Source organism: Pristiophorus japonicus, chromosome 12 (assembly GCF_044704955.1).
Source record: "Pristiophorus japonicus isolate sPriJap1 chromosome 12, sPriJap1.hap1, whole genome shotgun sequence".
Lineage (NCBI taxonomy): Eukaryota > Metazoa > Chordata > Chondrichthyes > Pristiophoridae > Pristiophorus > Pristiophorus japonicus.
This window is the reverse complement of record NC_091988.1, coordinates 204,143,987-204,168,106: the sequence shown is the minus strand read 5'-3', so window position 1 is coordinate 204,168,106 and position 24,120 is coordinate 204,143,987. Positions and strand designations below refer to the sequence as shown.

Sequence of the window (24,120 nt, the reverse complement as noted above, 5' to 3'; positions counted from 1 at the left end):
TTACATTCAATTCCTTTGTCGAAATCATTAATGTATATTGTAAATAGCTGGGGTCCCAGCACTGAACATTGCGGTATCCCACTAGTCACTGCCTGCCATTCTGAAAAGGACCCGTTTATTCCTACTCTCTGCTTCCTGTCTGCCAACCAGTTCTCTATCCACGTCAGTACATTACCCCCAATACCACGTGCTTTAATTTTGCACACTAATCTCTTATATGGGACCTTGTCAAAAGCCTTTTGAAAGTTTAAATACACCACATCCACTGGCTCCCCCATGTCCACTCTATTAGTTACATCCTCAAAAAATTCTAGAAGATTTGTCAAGCATGATTTCCCTTTCATAAATCCATGCTGACTTGGACCGATCCTGTCACTGCTTTCCAAATATGTTGCTATTACATCTTTAATAATTGATTCCAACATTTTCTCCACCACCAATGTCAGGCTAACCGGTCTATAATTCCCTGTTTTCTCTCTCCCTCCTTTTTTAAAAAGTAGAGTTACATTAGCTACCCTCCAGTCCATAGGAACTGATCCAGAGTCTATAGAATGTTAGAATATTTCTAGGGTCACTTCCTTAAGTACTCTGGGATGCAGACTATCAGGCCCTGGGAATTTATCGGCCTTCAATCTCATCAAAATTTCCCTCACACAATTTCCTGACGAATAAGGATTTCCTTTAGTTCCTCCTTCTCGCTAGACCCTTGTTCCCGTAGTATTTTCGGAAGGTTATTTGTGTCTTCCTTCGTGAAGACAGAACCAAAGTATTTGTTCAATTGGTCTGCCATTTCTTTGTTAACCATTATCACTTCACCTGATTCTGACTGTACGGGATCTACATTTGCCTTCACTAATCTTTTTCTCTTCACGTATCTGTAGAAGCTTCTGCAGTCAGTTTTTATGTTCCCTGCAAGCTTACTCTCATACTCTATTTTCCCCCTCCTAATTTCCCCTTTTGTCCTCCTCTGCTGAATTCTAAATTTCTCCCAGTCCTCAGGTTTGCTGCTTTTGCTGGCCAATTTATATGCCTCTTGCTTGGATTTAATACTATTCTTAATTTCCCTTGTTAGCCACGGTTGAGCCACCTTCCCAGTTTTATTTTTACTCCAGACAGGGATGTACAATTGTTGAAGTTCATCCATGTGATCTTTAAATGTCTGCCATTGCCTATCCACCTTCAACCCTTTAAGTATCATTCGCCAGTCTATCCTAGCCAATTTACATCTCATACCGTCGAAGTTACCTTTCAGTTCAGGACTCTCGTCTCTGTATTAACTGTGTCACTCTCCATCTTAATGCAGAATTCCACCATATTATGGTCACTCTTCCCCAAGGGGCCTCGCACAACAAGATTGCTAATTAATCCCCTCTCATTACACAACACCCAGTCTAGGATGGCCAGCCCTCTAGTTGGTTCCTCGACATATTGGTCTAGAAAACCATCCCTTATACACAGGAAATCCTCCTCCACCGTATTGCTACCAGTTTGGTTAGCCCAATCGATATGTAAATTAAAGTCATCCATGATAACTGCTGTTCCTTTATTGCACGAATCCCTAATTTCCTGTTTGATGCCATCCCCAATCTCACTATACTGTTTGGTCTGTACACAACTCCCACTAGCTTTTTCTGCCCTTTGGTGTTCCGCAGCTCTACCCACAGATAGTTAGGACACGGGGCAGCCGGGTTTTGGATCACCTCTAGTAGGATAGAACGTGGGAGGCCAGCCCGGAGTGCGTTGGAGTAGTTGAGTCTAGAGATAACAAAGGCATGGATGAGGGCTTCAATAGCGGATGAGCTGAGGCAAGTGGCGGAGAATGTTACAGAGTTGCAAATTGGCAGTCTTAGTTATGCTGCGGCTATGTGGTCAAAAGCTCATTGAGGTCAAATGTGACACCAAGGTTGCAAACAGTGTGGTTCAGTCTCAGACAGAAGTTGGAGAGAGGGATGGAGTCAGCAGCTAGGGAATGGAGTTTGTGGTGGGGACAGAAAACAATGGCTTTGGTCTTCCAGATATTGAACTGGAGAAAATTTCTACTCATCCCGAATTGGATGTTGGACAAGCAGTCTGACAACTTAGAGACCGTGGAGGGGTCGAAGGGAAGTGGTAGTGAGGTAGAGCTGGGCGTCATCACTGTACATGTGGAAACTGATGCTGTGTTTTCAGATGATGTTGCCAAGGGGCAACATGTAGATGAGAAATAGGAGGGGCCAAGGACAGATCCTTGGGGTACAACGCGGGAGCGGGAAGAGAAGCCATTGCAGGTGATGCTCTGGCTACGATTAAATAGATAAGAATGGAACCAGGTGAGTGCAGTCCCATCCAGCTGGACGATGGTGGAGAGGCATTGGAGAAGGATATAGTGATCAACCGTGTCAACGGCTACAGACACGTCCAGGAGGATGAGGAGGGATAGTTTGCCTTTGTCAGTCACAAAGGATGTCATTTGTGACTTTGATGAGAGCCGTTGCTATACTGTGGCAGGGATTCAAACATGGAATTGCGGGAAAGATGGGCACAGATGTGGGAGGTGACAACACGTTCAAGGACTTGAGAGGAAAGAGAGGCTGGAGATGGGGCAGCAGCTTGCAAGAATGGAGGTTTTTTTTTTTGAGGAGCAAGGTGATGACGGCAGATTTGAGGGCGAGGGGGAACTGGAGAAAGATGCGCGTGCAGGGAAGTTGGGCTCGGGCAAGGAAGAGGCAGAGGCAGTTGAACGGACTAGGGCATCAAAGGTGGTGAGGGTGTGATTGAGAACGGTAGCTGCAGAAGTGTCATGGTGAATGGAGGGCCAACGGCTGGAGAGTTGGGAGTTCATAAGTGTAGTGATAGTATTACAGTAAACCTCAGATTCCCAGGAATAGGAAGGAGCAGGAGTCAACATCTTTAGATGGGGCCAAGAGGGAGAAAAGAAAACTGATGACAGAAAATCAATTTTGGAATGTCAGTATCAACCAAAGAAAGACAAATGCGATGCAAGTTATTTGACACTGGTCTCTGTGGAAAGTTTGCACGAGGTGCAAAGTAATTTAACCATTTCAGTTTGCAAAGAATGAAAATATATGCTCAATATATATAATCAATATATGTATTGATTTGGTTTTAAATCTTGCAATTCGCACATGACAGCTTGCAAAGAACAAGCCGAGCAGAAAATCCCACCCAACTCAAATACTTCAAACGTCAGGATAAAAATAGTATTTTTGTTCATGGCTGGTTTATTTCCCATTTTTTCCCATGTTGCATAACACAGGTCAGCACAGAGCGAGACAACTTGCCAATCGCAAACACATGTGGCAATACGATTTGCCTTTTCTTGCCAGCAAGGTAGAGTGTGGTCAGATTATAGCCTCCTGTAATCCAATATTGGGACTGTACTGATCAGTCCAGGGGGATTAGAATACTGCATTCAGAAACTTGTCAATCCCATCAGTACAATTATGGCCATTGCTTCTCTTTTGATTCTTTCCAAGTACAAGTGTACCATCCTACACATTCAGCCTCCTTTCTATGTTCTCACTGTTTTGAAAGCAAGATTCATCTCACAGTCTCATTCTTAATACTTACCCAGGAGCTCCAAACCGTGAAACGCTTTGGTTTCCCTCGGTCATAGCCTTCCTCATACAATCTTCCAGCTTTTAAAACCACAGCTGTCCATCACTTACTACTGTTCGATTGACCTCTCCTTCGCCTCTTTCCAGTTTTGTCCGTGTCCTTTACTATGGGGCTTTTGCCTTTAACCTCAATTTCTCAAAATGGTTCTGCTGCCAAACCACACACATGAAGCTTAAGCAAGTTTGTAGTCATCAGATTCCCTAAAACGTCATCAGAATAGGAGGCCATTCAGTCCCTCGAGCCTGTTCCGCCATTCAATGAGATTATGACTGATCTGTATCCCTAACTCTATCCATCCACTTTGGCTCCATATCCCTTAATACCCTTGTCTAGCAAAAAACTATCAACCTCAGATTTTAAATAAATGGCGCTCTCATCTACTGCTTTGTTGTTGGTTCCACACTTCTACCCCACTTCATGTGAAGAATCGTTTCCCAACTTTTCTCCTGAACAGCCTGGCTCTGATCTTAAGATTATGTCTCCTTGTGCTAGACTCCCACTACCAGAGGAAAACGTTTCTCTATCTACCCTCAATTCGTTCCAAAATTCTAAAACCTCAATCAAATCACCCCATAACTTATATCCCAGGGAATACAAGTCCAGTTTAGGGGATCTCTCCCCATAATCTAACCCTTGGAGCCCTGGTAACATTCTGGTGAATCTGCACTGCTCTCCTTCCAAGGCCAATCTATCCTTTCTAAGGTACGGTGCCCAGAACTGTGCACAGTGCTCCAGATGTGGTCTAACCAGGGCTTTGTATAAGCTGTAGAAAACATCCTCCTCTTTATATTCCAGCCCTCTAGTTATAAAGGCCAACATTCCATTAGCCTGACCTGTTTTTGTACCTGACCACTCCATTTTAGTGATCTGTGTATATGGACCCCTAAATCTCTTTGGGCCTCCACTGTTCCTAGCTTTTCACCATTTAAAAAATACTCGGATCTATCCTTTTATGGTCCAAAATGGATGACCTCACACCTACCTGAAATCCATCCATCATAGTTTTGACTACTCACAATCTATTAATGTCTCTTTGTAATTTTAGACTCCTGTCTACACTACTTACTATACCACCAATCTTTGTCTCATCGGCAAACTTGAATATATGGCTCTCTAGTGTGTTATCGAGGTCACTAATAAATGCAGTAAATAGTTGAGGCCCCAGCTGATCTTTGTGGGACACGACTAGTCACTTACTTCCAATTTGAGAACATATCCATTTTCCCTACTCTCTTTCTTCTGGAAGTCCCTGTAAATTACGTCCATAGATATTCCCTGTCTACTACTTTATTCACAGCATTCAGCACAACTGTTATCTTACTGAATGTGTGGGACTACATTCTGTTGGTACTTGCACATGTTTGTGCCCATTGTAAAACCAGGGCTGAGCAGTCTGCTCGGGGTCTTCGAGAAGTCGCTGCAACGTTTACAGCTTACAATGAGTGTTGTGGCACAGGGGCACAGTCAGACTTGGGTCAAAATGAGGTCTTCTACCCTATTCCTCCCCAAGGTTTCCAACAGATCTCAATCAGGTCTGTTTTATATATAAATCCATTCTATAAATCTTTCACAGGCTAAAATATCTCCCTTCCTGCATCTTGTGAACACAACATGACCAAAAGCACCAGGAAATAGTGGACCAGTCCTAAAAAATACTTTTGTACCATTGGCTGAAGTTCATAATGTGAAACTTGGTAACAGATGCTGGCGAGGCAAACAATCCTTGTGAATCTCAGACTCTCTCAGCCTGTTGGAGCCCCAACATTTAATATTCACCCCCAGCCCAAGGTGACTAAGGCACATCATTTGTACCATTAAAAGGAGCTTCAGACTATGGACAGAGGAGTCCAGGTCACCAGTAGTCATCTGAGCCCAGGAAGTTTCCAAGAATCTGGCAAATTCCTAAAAAGTGCAACTTTTCTTTAAAGCTGATCAATATTTGTTTTGCAGACATTCAATCAAGATCGGAAAATTCAGATTAACAAATCAGATCAGAAGAGTTAAAATCAGGACACTTGTGCTTGGAATCACCACTAGAAAAGCAGGAATTCCAGATGGATTTCAACCCTGTTGACACCCATTATATAGTATTAGGCAGTCCCTCATAGAGGATGACTTGCTTCCACACCAAAAAGGGATGAATTCACAGGCGTTTCAATGAGGGCCCTGATATTCCAGGTCCCGAACTACATATTAAAAGGGTGGAAGATGCCTGTGCATGCATTTTTTCACCCAAGCAATTAAAACAAGGCATTTGGGCTCAGTGTCACGTGACCCGGGCATTCAGCCAGTTTGACTATTTCACGTTTATAACCCGACTCCAAAATACAAAAATCAAACCCAACCCAGTAGGACACTTGTTATTTAAAATTTGGTTGAGATTGGTTGGAGGGAGCAAGATTGGTTGATAAAATGAGGATTGCAGTGTGGATAGATTGAGCGGCATTGATTTTTAAAGTGATACATTACAGGGAAGAGAGCATTTGTATAAAGAACACTACAATAAATTAAACGTGTACAGGACTCTAGCATCAGTTAAACCTTCATTCAGTTGTGTTTGTATGCGCACATTAATTCTGGTTAAATTTTGTCATTTAATCTCTCCTGCCTTCCACCCTATTGCAGACCTTCCCTTCTAGAAAGAAAATAAAAGGAAGGAAATGCATTTATATAGCACCTTTCATGGCCTCACGACATCTCAAAGCACTTTACAGCCAATGAAGTACTGTTGAAGTATAGTCAGTGTTATATAGGAAATGCAGCAGCCAATTTGCTCACTCCAAGCTCCCACACACAGCAATGAGAAAATGACCAGATCATTTCTTTTGGTGATGTTGGCTGAGGGATAAATATTGGCTAAGACACTGGGGATAACTCCCCTACTCGTTTTAGAAATAGTGCCATGGTCTCTTTTACGTTCACTTGAGGGGACAGTCGGGGCCTCAGTTTAACGTCTCATCTGAAAGACGGGACCTCCAACAATGCAGCACTCCTTCAGCACTGCACTGGGACTGCCAGCTTAGATTTTTGTGTTAAGTCCCTGGAGTGGGACTCAAACCCACAACCTTCTGACTCAGACGAGAGTGCGACCCACTGAGCCACGGCTGACACTCAGATTGTGAGACTAAGTGGTAGCAATGTGTGGTACAGTAACATGGTGGGAACTGGATTCACACCGATTGTGCCCTTAAGAGTCTCAGCATTAGCTCTATACATCTAGCAGGTCAACTTCTTTCCCCAGTAACCAAGAATGGTACAAAGGCTAAAGACCAAGGAATAAACAGTATAAAAAAATATATACATGTTGTACTTTGTATTTTTAGGGTCTCGTTAAATCTCAGGTGGATGCACACATCTGCAACTAACTGCAACTTAAAGCTGAATATCAGAATGAATGGTGTTACGTAATACTGGATCATGATTACACTTTAAAGGATAGATAAATCAGGTAAATTCCTTATGTTGCATCTTATATTGGGAAGACCGAAGCCATTGTCTCGGTCCCCGCCACAACTCAGTTCCCTAGCCACCGACTCCATCCAATACCCTGGCCACTGTCTGAAGCTGAACCAGACTGTTTGCAACCGTGCCGTCCTGTTTGACCCTGAGCTGAGCTTCCGATATCCTCTCCATCACTAAGATCCCCTACAACCTCCATAACATCGCCCGACTCCATTCCTGGCTCAGCTCATCTGCAGCTGAAACCCTCATCCAAAGCCTTTGTTACCTCTTGACTTAACTATTCCAACGTACTCCTGGTTGGCCTGCCACCTTGCACCCTTCATAAACTTGAGCTCATCCAAAACTGTCTGTATCCCAACTCACACCAAGTTCCATTGGCTCCCGGTCACCAAAGGCTCAACTTTAAAATTCTCATCTTTGGTTTCAAATTCCTCTTTAGCCTTGCCCCTCCCCATCTCGAACCTCCTGCAATCCTACAACCCCCAAGGAACTATCCGCTCATCCAATTCTGGCCTCTTGTGTCCCCCTGATTTGAATCGCTCCACCATTGGCGGTTATGCCTTCAGTTGCCTAGGCCCAAGCTCTGGAATTGCCTCGCTAAACCGCTCCCTCCTCCTTTGACCAAGTTTTTGGCCACCTGCCCCGATATCTCCTTGTGGCTCAGTGCCAAATGTTTTGATAATCGCTCCTGTGAATCGCCTTGGGACATTATACTATGTTAAGGCGCTATATAAATGCACATTAAGACCAAGGAAGCTCCAATATACTAAAAAAGGGGATTTGGCTCCCCAGATTGGATTAAACCCATTGCTCTTAAAATATTTAACTCCAGATTTGGAGTCGTCAGTTCCAGAATCAAAATTCTCATTTTTGATAACCCTGCAGCCAAGATTCTGTCTCTCAATGGTTTCTCACTTTACCAAGCCTTCAGTTCCCCAACACCTTGACCCCAAAATTAAATTCGATATTTACAATCTATATTAATGACTTGGATGAAAGAACAGTTTAATGTAGCCAAATTTTTTGATGATACAAAGATAGGAGGGAAAGCAAGTTGTGAGGACAAAAAATCTGCAAAGGGATGTAGACAAGCTAAGTGAGTGGGCAAACATTTGGCAAATGGAATATAATGTGGGAAAGTGTGAGGTTATCCACTTTGGTATGAAAAATAAAAAAGCTAATTATTATTTAATTGGAGAGAGATTACAGAATGCTGCGGTACAGACAGACCTGGGGGAACCTCGTACATGAAACAGGTTAGTATGCAGGTACAGCAAATAATTAGGAAGGCAAATGGAATGTTGGCCTTTATTGCAAGGGAGATGGAGAATAAAAGCAGGGAAGTCCTGCTGGAGTACTGCGTACAGTTTTGGTATCCTTATTTAAGGAGGGATATACTTGTACTGGAGGCAGTTCAGAGGTTCACCAGGTTGATTCCCGAGATGAAAGGGTTGTCTTATGAAGAAAGGTTGAGCAGGTTAGGCCTATATTCATTGGAGTTTAGAAGAATGAGAGGTGATCTTATTGAATCATAAGATTATTAGGGGGCTTGACTGGGTAAATGCAGAGGATGTTTCCCCTCGTGGGGAAATCTAGAACTAGGGGACATAGTCTCAGAATAAGGGGTTGCCCATTTAAAACGAAGATGAGGAGGAATTTCTTCTGAGGGTTGTAAATCTGTGGAATTCTCTGCCCCAGAGAGCTGTGGAGGCTGGGTCATTGAATATATTTAAGGTGGAGATAGACAGATTTTTGAGCGATAAGGGAGTAAAGGGTTATGGGGAGCGGGCAGGGAAGTGGAGCCGAGGCAAAGATCAGATCGGCCATGATCTTATTGAATGGTGGAGCAGGCTCGAGGGGCCAAATGGCCTACTCCTGGCTCCTATTTCTTATGTTGTTATGGTGGCTCTTTCAGGTGCTTGTGATCTTGGGCCCAGACAATATTTGCATAGTCAGTTGTCTTCCTGGGAGTCAGTAGGGTCATTTCTGTTGTGATCACATTGTGCATACATTCACAGCACCACAGTAAGATGAAGTCCTCCTCAGAGTCCACAGAGGTAGGGGAAGAGAAAAAGTCACAAATTATTTTAAAAGTCAATCAAAACCAAGAATGGAAATACACGTTGCCAATCCAAATCAGCAGGCAAACGGAGAACTGTTTAGATAAAATGGATTCGGGCAGATTACCATCAGCAGATAGGAAGCAAAAACGGACAGCTCATCTTTAAATAAAAGGTTTAAAAAACACACTAGTCTTTTTTAAAGTTGTTTTGGTGCCTCGATGAAATGTGCTTTTAATCAAAAGGAAATTAACTGATTTTTCACCCCCACAAAGTGCCCTTAAGCATTTGGCAGCTGGTTATGAGAGTTACAGATCAATCTTTAGCATGAACCAAGGCTGATAAATGTGTTAAACCACACATCAGATACAATGTACTTACATTTTCACAATAAGGTGGCAAGTTACTGCACACCTCTCAAGTGCCAATGTTTGTAATTCTCAGTCTGTATTCCAATCATTAACTTTGATTTAATTAATGGCTTTCAATCTTCTCTCAAGTTTCTTCCCCATAACAATGCATTCTATCATTTTTATCAAAGGTTAGCTAATAAATGTCATCATCATCATAGGCAGTCTCTCGGAATCGAGGAAGACTTGCTTCCACTCTTAATGAGTTTTTAGGTGGCTGAACAGTCCAATACGAGAACCACAGTCTCTGTCACAGGTGGGCAGATAGTCATTGAGGGAAGGGGTGGGTGGGACAGGTTTGCCGCACGCTCTTTCCGCTGCCTGCGCTTGATTTCTGCATGCTCTCGGCGACGAGACTCAGGTGCTCAGCGCCCTCCCGGATGCACTTCCTCCACTTAGGGCGGTCTTTGGCCAGGGACTCCCAGGTGTCAGTGGGGATGTTGCACTTTATCAGGGAGGCTTTGAGGGTGTCTTTGTAACGTTTCCACTGCCCACCTTCGGCTCGTTTGCTGTGAAGGAGTTCAGAGTAGAGCGTTTGCTTTGGGAGTCTAGTGTCTGGCATGCAAACAATGTGGCCTGCCAGCGGAGCTGATCAAGTGTGGTCAGTGCTTCAATGCTGGGGAAGTTGGCCTGGTCGAGAACGCTAACGTTGGTGCGTCTGTCCTCCCAGGGGATTTGTAGGATCTTGCGGAGACATCATTGGTGATATTTCTCCAGCGACTCAAGGCGTCTACTGTACATGGCCCATGTTTCTGAGCCATACAGGAGGGCGGGTACTACTACAGCCCTGCAGACAATGAGCTTGGTGACAGTTTTGAGGGCCTGGTCTTCAAACACACTTTTCCTCAGGCTGCACTGGAGGCGGTGTTGGATCTCGTCGTCAATGCCTGCTCTTGTTGATAGGAGGCTCCCAAGATAAGGGAAGTGGTCCACGGTGTCCAGTGCCATGCATCTTGATGACTGGGGGGGGCAGTGCTGTGCGGCGAGGACAGGCTGGTGGAGGACTCTTGTCTTACTGTTGTTTAGCGTAAGGCCCATGTTTTCGTGCGCCTCAGTAAATACGTCGACCATGTCCAGGAGGTTAGCCTTTGTATGTGCGCAGACGCAGGCGTCGTCACGTACTGTAGCCCGACGAGAGATTGGGACGGTCTTGGACCTGGCCTGGAGGCGGCGCAGGTTGAACAGGTTCCCACTGGTTCTGTAGTTTAGTTCCACTCCAGCAGGGAGCTTGTCGACTGTGAGGTGGAGCATGGCAGAGAGAAAGATTGAGAAGAGGGTTGGAGCGATGACGCAGCCTCGCTTGACCCCGGTCCAGATGTGGATTGGGTCTGTAATGGATCTGTTGGTAAGGATCACGGCCTGCATATCGTCGTGGAGCAGGTGGAGGATGTTGACGAACTTTTGGGGGCATCTGAAACAGAGGAGGACGCTCCATAGACCCTTGCGGTTGACAGTGTCAAAGGCCTTTGTAAGGTCGAAGGCGGCTGTGTAGAAGGGCTGGTGCTGTTCCCTGCATTTTTCCTGCAGCTGTTGCGCTGCAAAAATCATGTCCGTTGTGCCCCGCAGGGGACGAAATCTGCAGTGACTCCGGGAGGAGCCCCTCGGCCGCAGGGAGAAGACAGTTGAAGAGAACTCTAACGACGACTTTCCCAGTGGCTGATAACGGAGATTCCTCTGTAGTTGCCGCAGTCGGACTGGTCTCCTTTTTTAAAGATGGTCACAATCACTGCATCTCTGAGATCCCCGGCATACTCTCCTCCCTCCAGATGAGAGAGATGAGGTTGTGCATTCGCGCCAACGGTGCCTCTCGGCCATACTTTCGTGCCGCAGTAGGGATTCCATCCGCTCTCGTAGCCTTGTTAAAGAATTTGACTGAATGAACATGGCACCAAAGACCATTTAACAAAATCTACTGCTAAGCAGGCAATTAATAAGCAACATCCTGTTTTAATTTGGGGTTTGTGTGTCATTATAAATAGCTACAGCACGGTTCAGGAAATGGAGTCAGGGACTATACAATTTGTATGTACGCTAGTGCAAGAAGTGAATCCTTACTCGCACCATATTGGGAACAAGAGATTCAATATGAGATCAACCACGCACCATTCCGCTCCAGCCTTGTTTCTTCAAAATGCGAAGCACTATTAATACATGTTGTGCACAGAACTTTCTACTGACTCCCTCAGACACCTCAGAGTGGCAGGGTTAAAGCCTCGCAGCTTTAGAAAGCTGGAGGAATCCTTGAGAAAACACACTCGGTACTGGGCATCTCAAGAGGTATGGTTAAACCTAAGATTTTTTAAAAAGTCAATGTTATGGTCTCAACGGCACCGACTTTGTGCGATAGCGAGTAGTTAACTGGGGTGTCCAAAGTTGGATGATAGATTGTGCCGGCTCGGTTGATTTATGGTGGCATGGTTGACTATTGAAGATTCAGCCCATTGGTTTTTGAAAAGAACCCAGCAGCTAATTAGAACGTAAGAACATAAGAATTAGGAGCAGGAGTCAGCCATACGGCCCCTCAAGCCGGCTCTGCCATTCAATGAGATCATGGCTGATCATCGACCTCAACTCCACTTTCCCGCCCGATCCCCATATCCCTTGAATCCCCTGGAGTCCAAAAATCTATTGATCTCAGCCTTGAATATACTCCGAGCCTCAGCTTCCACAGCCCTCTGGGGCAGAGAATTCCAAAGATTCACAACTCTCATGAGTGAAGAAATTCCTCCTCATCTGTCTTAAATGGCCTACCCCTTAAAGCAAGACTGTGCCCCCTAGTTCTAGACACTCCTGCCCGAGGAAACAACCTCAGCATCTACCTGTCAATCCCCTCAGAATCTTGTATGTTTCAATGAGATCACTTCTCAAACTCCAGAGAGTATAGGCCTATTATACACAATCTTTCATCATAAGACAGCCCCAATTAAACACCACCGTCACTAGGAATTAAATGCGGGTCACATTGAGTGAGTGAGTGAGTGTGAAATATTGAGAGAGAAACAAATTGTATTTATATAGCATCTTTGACTTGGTACAAGGTGCTTCACAGCAGCGTTATCAAACAGAATTTGACACCAAGTCACATAAGGGCATATTGGTTTTAAGGGACATCTTAAAAGGAGGAAGGAGGGGTAGGGAGGCAGAGAGGTTTAAGAGGGAATTCCAGAGCTTCGGGCCTCGGCAGCTGAAGGCAGGGGCCACCAATGATGGAACGCTTAAAATGGGGGATGCACAAGAGGCCAGAATTGGAGGTGCGCAGAGATCTGCACTGTAGGTGTTTCACCAAATATTTTGGAAGTGCAATTTAATGTCCACTTAAGCTGTGCAAATAAAGCAGATCTCAGTCCTATCAACTTTAATTTTAGGGTAAATGTAGCCTCAATTCTGAGATGCCAAGTGAGACTCCCTGGAGGGAGTGGTAGTCTAACTCTGCTTCATTTTAGATGCAGTTTGGGCTTTGCCCCTCGATTTGTACCATATAATTAACCGACAATACGAAGCCAAGCTGCTTCATGCTGCTGCTCAACTTGCAGTGTCAGCATCCTTACATTACACATTGTTCTTTCGAATTTAGGTTGTATTTGGAGTGTTTTAAGCGATACAGCACGTAAGGTTCTGGTGCTGGGAATAAATGGGGACAACTTTTGATGATTTAATTAGGAGCGCCATATAAACCTATTGTACAATAAAGTGGATTGCTTCAATTGTGCTTTTGTTATCCCACGTTGTGATTTTGCTATCCCTTATTGGTACTAATACATTAAATAAGCCTGGAGATTAGACTTGACAAAATTCAAGTCTCAGTTTAAAGGACAAGGCGAGATGAGCACATATTGTTGAGAAGCAAACTGCTTCTGGAAATGCCCTTGTAAAAGTTATTCAGAAGGAATTCGATGTTGAAACAAATCTTTAATTTACAGTCACTAGGGCAGACATTACTATTACAATCGTCAACTCAATCAACAGCAAATGAAGGATAGCACAGAATGAGCCCATTTGGCCCATCGAGCCTGTGCCGGCTCTGGAAAAGAGCGATCCAATTAGTCCCACTCCCCCAGCTCTTTCCCCACAGCCCTGCAATTTTTCCTTTCAAGTATTTATTCAATTCCCCTTTTGAAAGTTACTATTGAATCTGCTTCCTCCACTCTTTCAGGCAGCACAATCCCGATCACAACTCGCTGCGTAAAACAAAACTACACTTTTTTGCCGATTACCTTAAATCTGTGTCGTCTAGTTACCGATCCTAGTGCCATTGGAAACAATTTCTCCTTATTTCTCCATGTAAACTCCTCAACCTATATTCACAGCTACCCCCTTGACCTTGCCATCTCTCACAGCCTCGCTACGGCCATCTTATCAATCTCAGATAAGGCCATCTCTGACCACTTCCCTGTAATGCTCTCCACCCACATCTCTCTTCCAACCCCCCCCAACCCTACCTCCTGTGTCCGCCCCTGCAAAAAATTCTCTCCCGACTCTCACAACTGCACTTATCAACTCCTAACTGTCCAGCTTTTGGCCTTCCATTCACCATGACTTTTCTGCAACTACCGATCCACTCAACCACACCCTCCCTCATCACCACCACCACCACCACTTTGATTCCCTACTCCATGTTAAAATAATTACTCTCTCACCCTGGCCGTTCCCTCTGGTACAGCCCTGATCTTCGCTCCCTTAAGTCCAAGGGACGCAGACTTGAACGAATATGGTGGACAACTGGTTTAGCCATTCACCGCTAGATCTGGCTGGACCACAAAGCATTATCGGGTCCTGCTCTCATCTGCCAAGATTGCTCACTATTCCAGAATCATTCTGGAATGCAAAGATAAACCCTGGCTTCGATTCTCCACTGCACCCTCACCTCCGACAATAAACGCGAGGAGATTCATGGACGTTTGTCTCCAAGATTGAGACCATCCATTCGGCCGCCTCTGCCTCTTCCCTTCCCCTAGCTCACCGGGCCACACTTCCTCCAAGGATCCCTCCTGCTCTAGCTCTGACCTCACATCTTTCTCCAGTTTCTCTCCGATCTCCCCTCATGACCTTTCCGAGCTCATCCTGTCCATGAGACCCACCTTCCTGCTCCCTTGACTTTATTCCCACCAAACTGCTGACCAACCAACTTCCTTTTCTGGCTCCCATGTTAGCTGACATTGTTAACGGTTCTCTCTCCTCACGTCTCTTCTCTTCTTAGGCAGTCCCTCCTCTTCTTAGGCAGTCCCTCGGAGTCAAGGATCTCCTTAGGTACTGTCCCCCTCTCCCTCAAATCTGCCGTCATCACCCCCTCCCCAAAAAAACCCTCGCGTCCTCCATCCTTGCAAACTACCAACCCATCTCCAAAATCCTTGAACGTGTTGTCACCTCCCAAAATCAGTGTCCATCTTTCCCGCAATTCCATGTTTAAATCCCTCCAATCCGGTTTCCACGCCTGCCACAGTATCGCAACGGCTCTCAAAGTCACAAATGTCATCCTTTGTGACTGACAAAGGCAAACTATTCTTTCTCGTCCTTCTTGACTTGCGCTCAGCCTTTGATATGGTTGACCACTCTATCCTTCTCCAATGCCAGCTGGGTAGGACTGCACTCGCCTGGTTCCATTCTTATCTACCTAATCGTAGCCAGAGAATCACTAGCAACGGCTTCTCTTCCCGTCCTTGCATCGTTAACTCTGGTGTCCCCCAAGGCTCTATCCTTGCCCCCTCCTATTTTTCATCTACATCTTCTCATCTTGGCGACATCATCCGAAAACACAGCATCAGTTTCCACATGTACGTTGATGACACCCAGCTCTACCTCACCACCACTTCTCTTGACCTCTCCACGTTCTCTAAATTGTCAGACGACTTGTCCAATATCCAGTTCTGGATGAGCAGAAATTTTGTCCAATTGAATATTGGGAATACCGAAGTCATTCTTTTCGGTCTGAGCCACAAACTCTGTTCTCTAGCCACTGACTCCATTCCTCTCTCCAACTTCTGTCTGAGGCTGAACTACACTGTTCGCAACCTTGGTGTCATATTTGACCCTAAAATGAGCTTTCGGCCACATATCCACAGCATAACTAAATCCGCCTATTTCCACCTCCATAACATCGCCCGTCTCCGCCCCTGCCTCAGCTCATCCGTTGTTGAAGCCCTCATCCGTGCCTTTATTACCTCTAGACTTGACTATTCCATCACACTCCTGGCTGGCCTCCCACATCCTATCCTACGTAAACTAGAGGCGATCCAAAACTCGGCTGCCCGTATCCTAACTCCCATGTCCCGCTCACCTATCTCCTGTGCTCTCTGACTTACATTGGCTCTCGGTTAAACTATGCCTTGATTTCAAAACCCTCCAATGAGCCCCCCACCTCTAATTTTGCCCTCTTGAACATCCGATTATAATTGCTCAACCATTGGTGGCCGTGCCTGCTGTTGCCTAGGCCCTAAACTCTGGAAACATAGAAAATAGGTGCAGGAGCAGGCCATTCGACCCTTTGAGCCTGCACCACCATTCAATATGACCATGGCTGATCATGCAACTTCAGTACCCTACTCCTGTCTTCTCTCCATACCCCCTGATCCCCTTAGCCGTGAGGGCCACATCTAACTCCCTCTTGAATATATCCAATGAACTGCGCTCAACAACTTTGTGTGGTAGAGAATTCCGCAGGTTCACCACTCTCTGGGTGAAAAAGTTTCTCATCGCGGTCCTAAATGGCTTACCCCTTATCCTTAGACTGTGACCCCTGGTTCTGGACTTCCCCAACATCGGAAACATTCTTCCTGCATCTAACCGGTCCAGTCCCGTCATAACTTTATATGTTTCTATGAGATCCCCTCTCATTCTTCTAAATTCCAGTGAGTATAAGCCTAGCCCATCCAGTCTTTCTTCAGATGTCAGTCCTGCCATCCCGGGAATTGGTCTGGTGAACCTTCGCTGCACTCCCTCAATAAGCAAGCACGTCCTTCCTCAGATTAGGAGACCAAAACTGCACACAATACTCAAGGTGTGGTCTCACCAAGGCCCTGTACAACTGCAATAAGACCTCCCTGCTCCTATACTCAAATCCTCTCGTTATGAAAGCCAGCATGCCATTTGCTTTCTTTACTGCCTGCTGTACCTGCATGCCTACCTTCAGTGACTGATGTACCATGACACCCAGGTCTCGTTGCACCTTCCCTTTTACTAATCTGTCATCATTCAGATAATAATCTGGCTTCATGTTTTTGCCACCAAAGTAGATAACCTCACATTTATCCACATTATACTGCATCTGCTATGCATTTGCCCATTCACCTAACCTGTCCAAGTCACCCTGCAGCCTCTTAGCATCCTCCTCACAGCTCACACTGCCACCCAGTTAGTGTCATCTGCAAACTTGGATATATTACATTCAATACCTTAGTCTAAATCATTAATGTATATTGTAAATAGCTGGGGTCCCAGCACTGAACCTTGCGGCACCCCACTAGTCACTGCCTGCCATTCTGAAAAGGATCAGTTTATTCCCACTCTTTGCTTCCTGTCTGCCAACCAGTTCTCTATCCACGTCAATACATTACCCCCAATACCATGTGCCTTAATTTTGCACACTAATCTCTTGTGTGGGACCTTGTCAAAAGCCTTTAGAAAGTCCAAATACACCACATCCATCCACTGGTTCTCCCTTGTCCACTCTACTAGTTACATCCTCAAAAAATTCTAGATTTGTCAAGCATGATTTCCCTTTCATAAATCCATGCTGACTTGGACCGATCCTGTCACTGCTTTCCAAATGCGCTGCTATTACATCTTTAATAATTGATTCCAGCATTTTCCCCACTACCGATGCCAGGCTAACTGGTCTATAATTCCCTGTTTTCTCTCTCCTTCCTTTTTTAAAATTCCCTGCTTAAACCTCTCCTCTCTTTCCTCCTTCAAGACGCTCCTTAAAACCTACCTCTTAGACCAAGCTTTTGGTCACCTGCCCGGACTTCTCGTGTAGCTCGGTCGGTGTAAAATGTTTTCTCTCATAATACTCCTGTGAAGTGCCTTGGGATATTTTACTACATTTAAAGGCATTATATAAAAACAAGTTGTTGTTGTTTATATCCTCATCAAAACCCTCCATGATTTTGAACACCACTATTAAATCTGCTCTTAGCATTCTCTGCTCGAAGACTATCCCCTGCTTCTCTAATTTCTCCACATAACTGAAGATCCTCACCCTGGTAGCATTCTAGTATGCGTCCTCTGTACCCGCTGCAAGGCCTTGACATCCCTCCTAAAATGTGGTGCCCAGAATTGGACATATTAATCCAGCTGAAGCCTAACCAGTACTTTATAAAGGTTTAGCATAACTTCCTTGCTTTTTTACTCAGTTCCTCTATTAATAAAGCCAACGACCCTATATGTTTTTATTTTAAAAAAACAGCCTTCTCAGCTTGTCCCGCCACCTTAACAGATTTCAATACATTAAACCCCCGGGTCTCTCTCTTCCTGCAACTCCTTTAAAACTGCACCATTTCATTTACATTGTCAATCATTTCCCTTCCAAAATGTATAACTCCACAGTTCTCTGCATTAAATGTCACCTGCCATGTGTCTGCCCATTTTACCAGTATCCCTATATGCTCCTGAAGTCTGCAGCTATTCTCACTGATTACATTTCTGAGTTGTCATCTGCAAATATAAAATGATGCCCCGAATACCAGAGTTCAAGTCATTAATATATATGAAAGCGAACCCTGGTGGACACCACTCGATACTGCCCTCCCGTCTGATAAACAACCCTTCAACACTAATCAAAGCAAAAGGATGTTAGAAATCTGAAATAAATACAGAAAATGCTGGAAATACTCAGGTCAGGCAGCATCTTTGGAGCGAGAAACTGAGTTAACGTTTCACGTCGATGACATTACAACTGGAAGAAGTTAGTGATGCAAGAGGCTTTAAGCAGAGGCAGGGAAAAGGGGTGGGATGGAAGGAGGAAAGAACAAAAGAGGTCAGTGATAGGGGTGATGCTGTAAGGCAAAAGGGGTGGTAATGGGATAAGTAAAGCAACAAAAGATGGGTCTAGAGGAGGTGTAAATGGGAATAGCAAAATTATTAATAGCTGCTATCCAAAAAAGGAAGCAGTGGTTAGGATCTGAAATTGTTTAACCCAAATGTGGAGTCCGGAAGGCTGTTACGTGCCTAATCGAAAGATGAGATGCTGCTATGAAGCTCAACGTAAGCTCGAGGAACGGCATCTCATCTTTCCAAACTCAATATTAAGTTCAACAATTTCAGATCATAACCACTGCTCCTATTTTTTTGGACACCAGCTATTGGCAATGATTCTGCTATTCCCATTTACACCTCCTCTGGATGCATCTTTTGTTCTTTACTTGTCCCATTCCCACCTCCTTTTACATCAGAACATAGGAAATAGGAGGAGTAGGCCATACGGCCCCTCGAGCCTGCTCTGCCATTCAATAAAATCATGGCTGATCAGATCATGGTCTCAGCTCCACTTCCCCGCCCACTCTCCATAACCCCTTATTCCCTTATCGTTTATGAAACTGTCTATTTCTGTCTTAAACTTATTCAATGTCCCAGCTTCCACAGCTCTCAGACAGCAAATTCCACAGATTTACAACCCTCTGAGAAGAAATTTCTCATCTATTTTAAATGGGCGGCCCCTTATTCTAAGATTATGCCCTCTAGTTCTAGTCTCCCCCATCAGTGGAAACATCCTCTTTGCATCCACCTTGGCAAGCCCACTTGATAAGATTCGATAAGATCACCTCTCATTCTTCCGAATTCCAATAAGTAGAGGCCCAACTTACTCAACCTTTCCTCATAAGTCAACCCCCTCATCCCCGGAATCAACCTAGTGAACCTTCTCTGAACTGCCTCCAAAGTAAGTATATCCTTTCGTAAATATGGAAACCAAAGCTGCATGCAGTATTCCAGGTGTGGCCTCACCAATACCTTATATAGCTGTAAACATAGAAAGTAAGGTGCAGGAGTAGGCCATTTGGCCCTTCGAGCCTGCACCACCATTCAATATGATCATGCAACTTCAGTACCCCATTCCTGCTTTCTCTCCATACCCCTTGATCCCTTTAGGCATAAGGGCCACATCTAACTCCCTTTTGAATATATCTAACGAACTGGCCTCAACAACTTTCTGTTGTAGAGAATTCCATAGGTTCACAATTCTCAGTGAAGAAGTTTCTCCTCATCTCGGTCCTAAATGGCTTACCCCTTATCCTTAGACTGTGACCCCTGGTTCTGGACTTCCAACATCGGGAACATTCTTCCTGCATCTAACCTATCCAATCCCGTCAGAATGTTATGTTTCTATGAGATCTCCTCTCAACCTTCTAAATTCCAGTGAATATAAGCCTAGTTGATCCAATAGCAAGACTTCCTTGCTTTTATACTCCATCCCCTTTGCCAAGGCCACAATTCCATTGGCCTTCCTGATCACTTGCTGTACCTGCATACTATCCTTTTGTGTTTCATGCACAAATACCCCCAGGACCCGCTGTACTGCAGCACTTTGCAATCTTTCTCCATTTAAATAATAACCTGCTCTGATTTTTTCTGCCAAAGTGCATGACCTCACACTTTCCAGCAAAATCTGCCAATTTTTTGCCCACTCATTTAGCCTGTCTATGTCCTTTTGCAGATACATCAACCCTTTTGTCGTGTAGTCTCTCCTACCTTCCATCCTATCACAGACCTTCCCCTTTAGTTCAAAAGCAAAATACTGCGGATGCTGGAATGTGAAATAAAAACAGAATGCTGGAAATCTCAGTGGGTCAGGCAGCATCTGTGGCGAGAGAAAACAAAATTAACGTTTCGGGTCGACGACCCCTTTAATTTTCTCCTCTCCCACCTCCCCCCCCCTCGTCCACCACCACCTCTGTACTTGTTTAAAACCGGTTACATCATCTCGTAACTGTTTCCAGTTCTAATGCAAGGTCATCGACCAGAAACGTGAACTCTATTTCTCACTCCACAGATGCTGCCTGACCAGCTGAGTAATTCCAGCATTTCTTGTTTTTAGTTCAGCACTACTCCCTGCTTTCTGTCTCAGCCAATATTGGATCCATACTGCTACTGGCCTGTTAATCTTCAAAGGCTTCAATTTTCAAATGACAAGTTGTTTTCTTTGCTGTTAAGCAAATCGACTGGACTGAACTATCCAAATTTGAATTGGTGTAAGCCACCTGTATTCATTAGGATTCCCACGATATGATAAATTAGTGCTGAACTAGGCATCATTGCAACTACATGAGAAAAATCAGGTTTCAAATGAAATGCGCTGAGATTGCTGTGCAGAGATCACAAGCAATTATTAAGAAACCCATCGAGATGTGACCCTTCTTTCATTGCTGGCTGAGATACACGAGCATCGCAGGGGTCTAGGCCTATTCCCCTTCTAAAACTGCAGGAATGCCATTAACACAGTCTTCCGTTTCAATGAGCGAGTTGGTTTTAAATCTATCATTGCTCCTCTACAATTTATTGGAGAGTGCCCGGAGAAGTATTACAGACGGGGAAGGTTGATCTGTTGGTTTGCATCAAGTTAACTGGTCTCTGGCATTAGCCCCATTGTTGGCAGTCGCACTTCCAAACGATATCCCTGCTGCAAGTGTCGGTGTCAGCAGGGTCAGGGGCTGGCTGTGATGTTCCCCACAATCTGGCCTGGATGGGGAGGGTAGTTGGGGGGTGGGACGGAGACGGAGATGGACAGGCAATTAGGAAAATAAACGTTAGCCTCTCTTCTGCACTATAGCCAATAGTACGTAACACTGCAGCATCTCATGGCTGCTATGGGTCTGTCTGAAGCAGGAAATGGCTGCTCCGAGAATGGAAATCATCACTTTGAAGGCTGGTGTTGGTGTACAGGATAATGCTCAGCTATCACCACGGTGACACTTGGGTGCGCTGGCTGGGTTTACATTACTGCGAAGATTTGTAAACAATTTTTGTAATGGCTGAACAAAAATAATTTGCGGGAAGGGGCAATCGTGTCAAATTACTAAATGCACGAGTTTAGAAAGATACATAATATTGAAGCAGATATAATTTTTCCTCTTTTCCCCCATTCCTACACAACAGTGGCTACACTTCAAAAAGTGGTGAAAGGCACTGTAGAAATACAAGTCTTTGATTTCTGTGGGGCCTCCCTCCTGCACCATTCGTTTGTCATTGTTGCGTGCCTCCGTTACCTGGTGATCTTGAATGGTCTCTAGCAGTTTTCTATGGAGCAGTTTGCATGACTCCCTCTCTGGGGTGGTGGACCTGTTGATTTTCTCTGTCCACCCCCATGCCCTTTCTCTCCCACTTTGCTTCCAGCCTCAGAGATAACTGTTCCTCTTCTGCTCTTCCATCCTGATGAATGTATTTTCTCTTTACAGATGCTGACTGGCCTGATGTGCATTTCCAGATATTGCTGTTTATATTTCAGATTTCCAGCATTTGCTGTTTTTAACATTTTCTCATGTTTTAAGTAGATGAGAGTGTGTCTGCCTCCGGGATATAAAATTGCGTGTTATTGTGTAGCGTACCTGCAGTGCAGTGGGTATAGGGCTTGTACCCCAGCAAGCAAGCAGGAAGTCTTAGCTGAATCAATTTAGTCTGTAGAAGCCAAGCAATAAAACTGCGGAAGAGGAGTCGGGGATGTGAACAACGATGTTTAGTCACTGTGAAAACGTTCTTTCATTTATCACCAACAGCTGGGGATTGGTCTATTATTTGTGGCACTATTCCCACCTCCCAAACGGACACAACGCTGTCACTTTTCAGAAAGTTTTCACAGTTACTACAATTGGTCCACTGCGATTTGGCTTATCATTTTATTTAACAGGTCATTTGAGCAGCGAAACACGAGTATTTCTAAAGAAAAACAGAACTCAATCAACTGCAATGCTCATCGGTACGCAGGCCGTAAGTCTGTGTTCTCTTTTAGAATTAACCATTTTAAGCATGATGCTAAAACACTGCTAGTTTATCTTATTGACTGCCAAAGAAGTCAGCTCAATAGTTGTATTTCAGGGGCAAAATCTCTCACCTTTGACCGGTTTACAAACAGCGTGGTGTCAGTTAAATTTCACTTGCTCAGACTTGTGCAGAATGTGTGCGTGAACTGAGTGCAGGTGTCAGATGTAGGTTACCAGTACATGGGTCATTGGTTAATGGCCATATTACATTACTCATCATTAATGCCACTCTAACCTCTTGGACTGGAGTGCTAGGATAACATCCCCTCGCTTTGCTGGCTGAAAGGTTTGGGTCAGTCTCGCTAATGAACACAGTCACAAAATTCTCAGCCAGTTTATCCAGTAACTAGCTGAGCCATAGGGAGCAGGAAGATCACTGGATTGCACCCATTAGCTAACCTTGGCCAGGTTAGCAGCAGAGGTACTACAAATGACCTCAGCTCCCCTGGGTCAAGGAGGAATCCTGCTCTTTAGTTAACAAGTGACCCATGATGGAAGCACAAGTCTGTGGATGTAGGCGAGGACAGAATGTCTCTTACTCCAGCACAGTCGCCATTCAACAGTAACACCAACATGTGCAGAATGGGTACATGAACGAGGTAGCAGAGGGTGACTGGCACTGGGGAATCACACCAAGAGGAATGCCTTCAGGAAGAACGGTGGAGAAAACTGAAAAAAAGAAAAATTACCCACAACTTGGCAATCTCACTCCAGGGCAACCATGGAGACAGCTGGTATGCAAAAAGTGATTACAGTTGTACAGAGGGGAGGGAGTGGACTTAACATATTGGTGGGGCAGATGTAGTTTTACTTTACATCTGAACCTGGAAGGGTTTAATGCCAACGCTAACAAAAGGAAATTATTTCTATTTCTCAATCTAGCCTGGATGAGCACAAGAATTGACCGTGAAGCAGTATGTTCATGTGCTGATGGTTAAGGACAGGCAAGTTATACAGTAAAATTGGAGGAATCGATCGCTGACAATGATCCCTTAACAGCAGAGTTAAATTAAGAGTGCACAGAAATTTGAAAGTCTTTAGAACCATAAAGAAGTTTGCTTTCAAAACTCTTTCAATAGCATGGTGTTTGATATCTCTGATAAAGATATGTCACTTGTGTGTTCAAACTCGAGTGGTCTTCGGCTGACTAGTCATATAGGTTGGGCACACTATCCTTGTACCTCTGAAAATTGTACATTGCATCAGACACATGAGCTGTATGCATCTGCCAGCTCTCCCTTCTGGCTGAGATAAGCAAAATAACTTATGGTCAGTCTCAAACTAGTTTTAGGGAGCTCAAACTCAGTACAAAAGTTATAATGAACATTGCGAAATCTCAGAACCCACAGGATAGCTGTTATGAGAAACACAACAGTCACACTTGTAGTGGGGGAAATGTTGATATTGGCCTGAACTGGGAACAGCTGCTAAGAAAGTGGCATTTCTCCATCATATTCTGACCAAGTGGGAAGCCCAGCCCGAGTCCAAATTAATGCCCCTCTTTAACCAGCCGCTAGGAATTGCACACTGAGGATATTTGAGTACATTGTGTAAGTTCAGTCACTTGGGTACAGTACTGGGCCAGCAACCTCGAGGTCGCAAGTT

The 24,120-nt window shown here is 44.7% G+C and overlaps 1 protein-coding gene across 4 annotated transcripts in view; it reads right to left on the bottom strand.

Annotated features, from left to right (window-relative positions):
* cpne1 (copine I) overlaps window positions 1-24,120 on the bottom strand; it is a 124,098-nt gene that overhangs the window by 73,527 nt on the left and 26,451 nt on the right. The window lies entirely within an intron of this gene.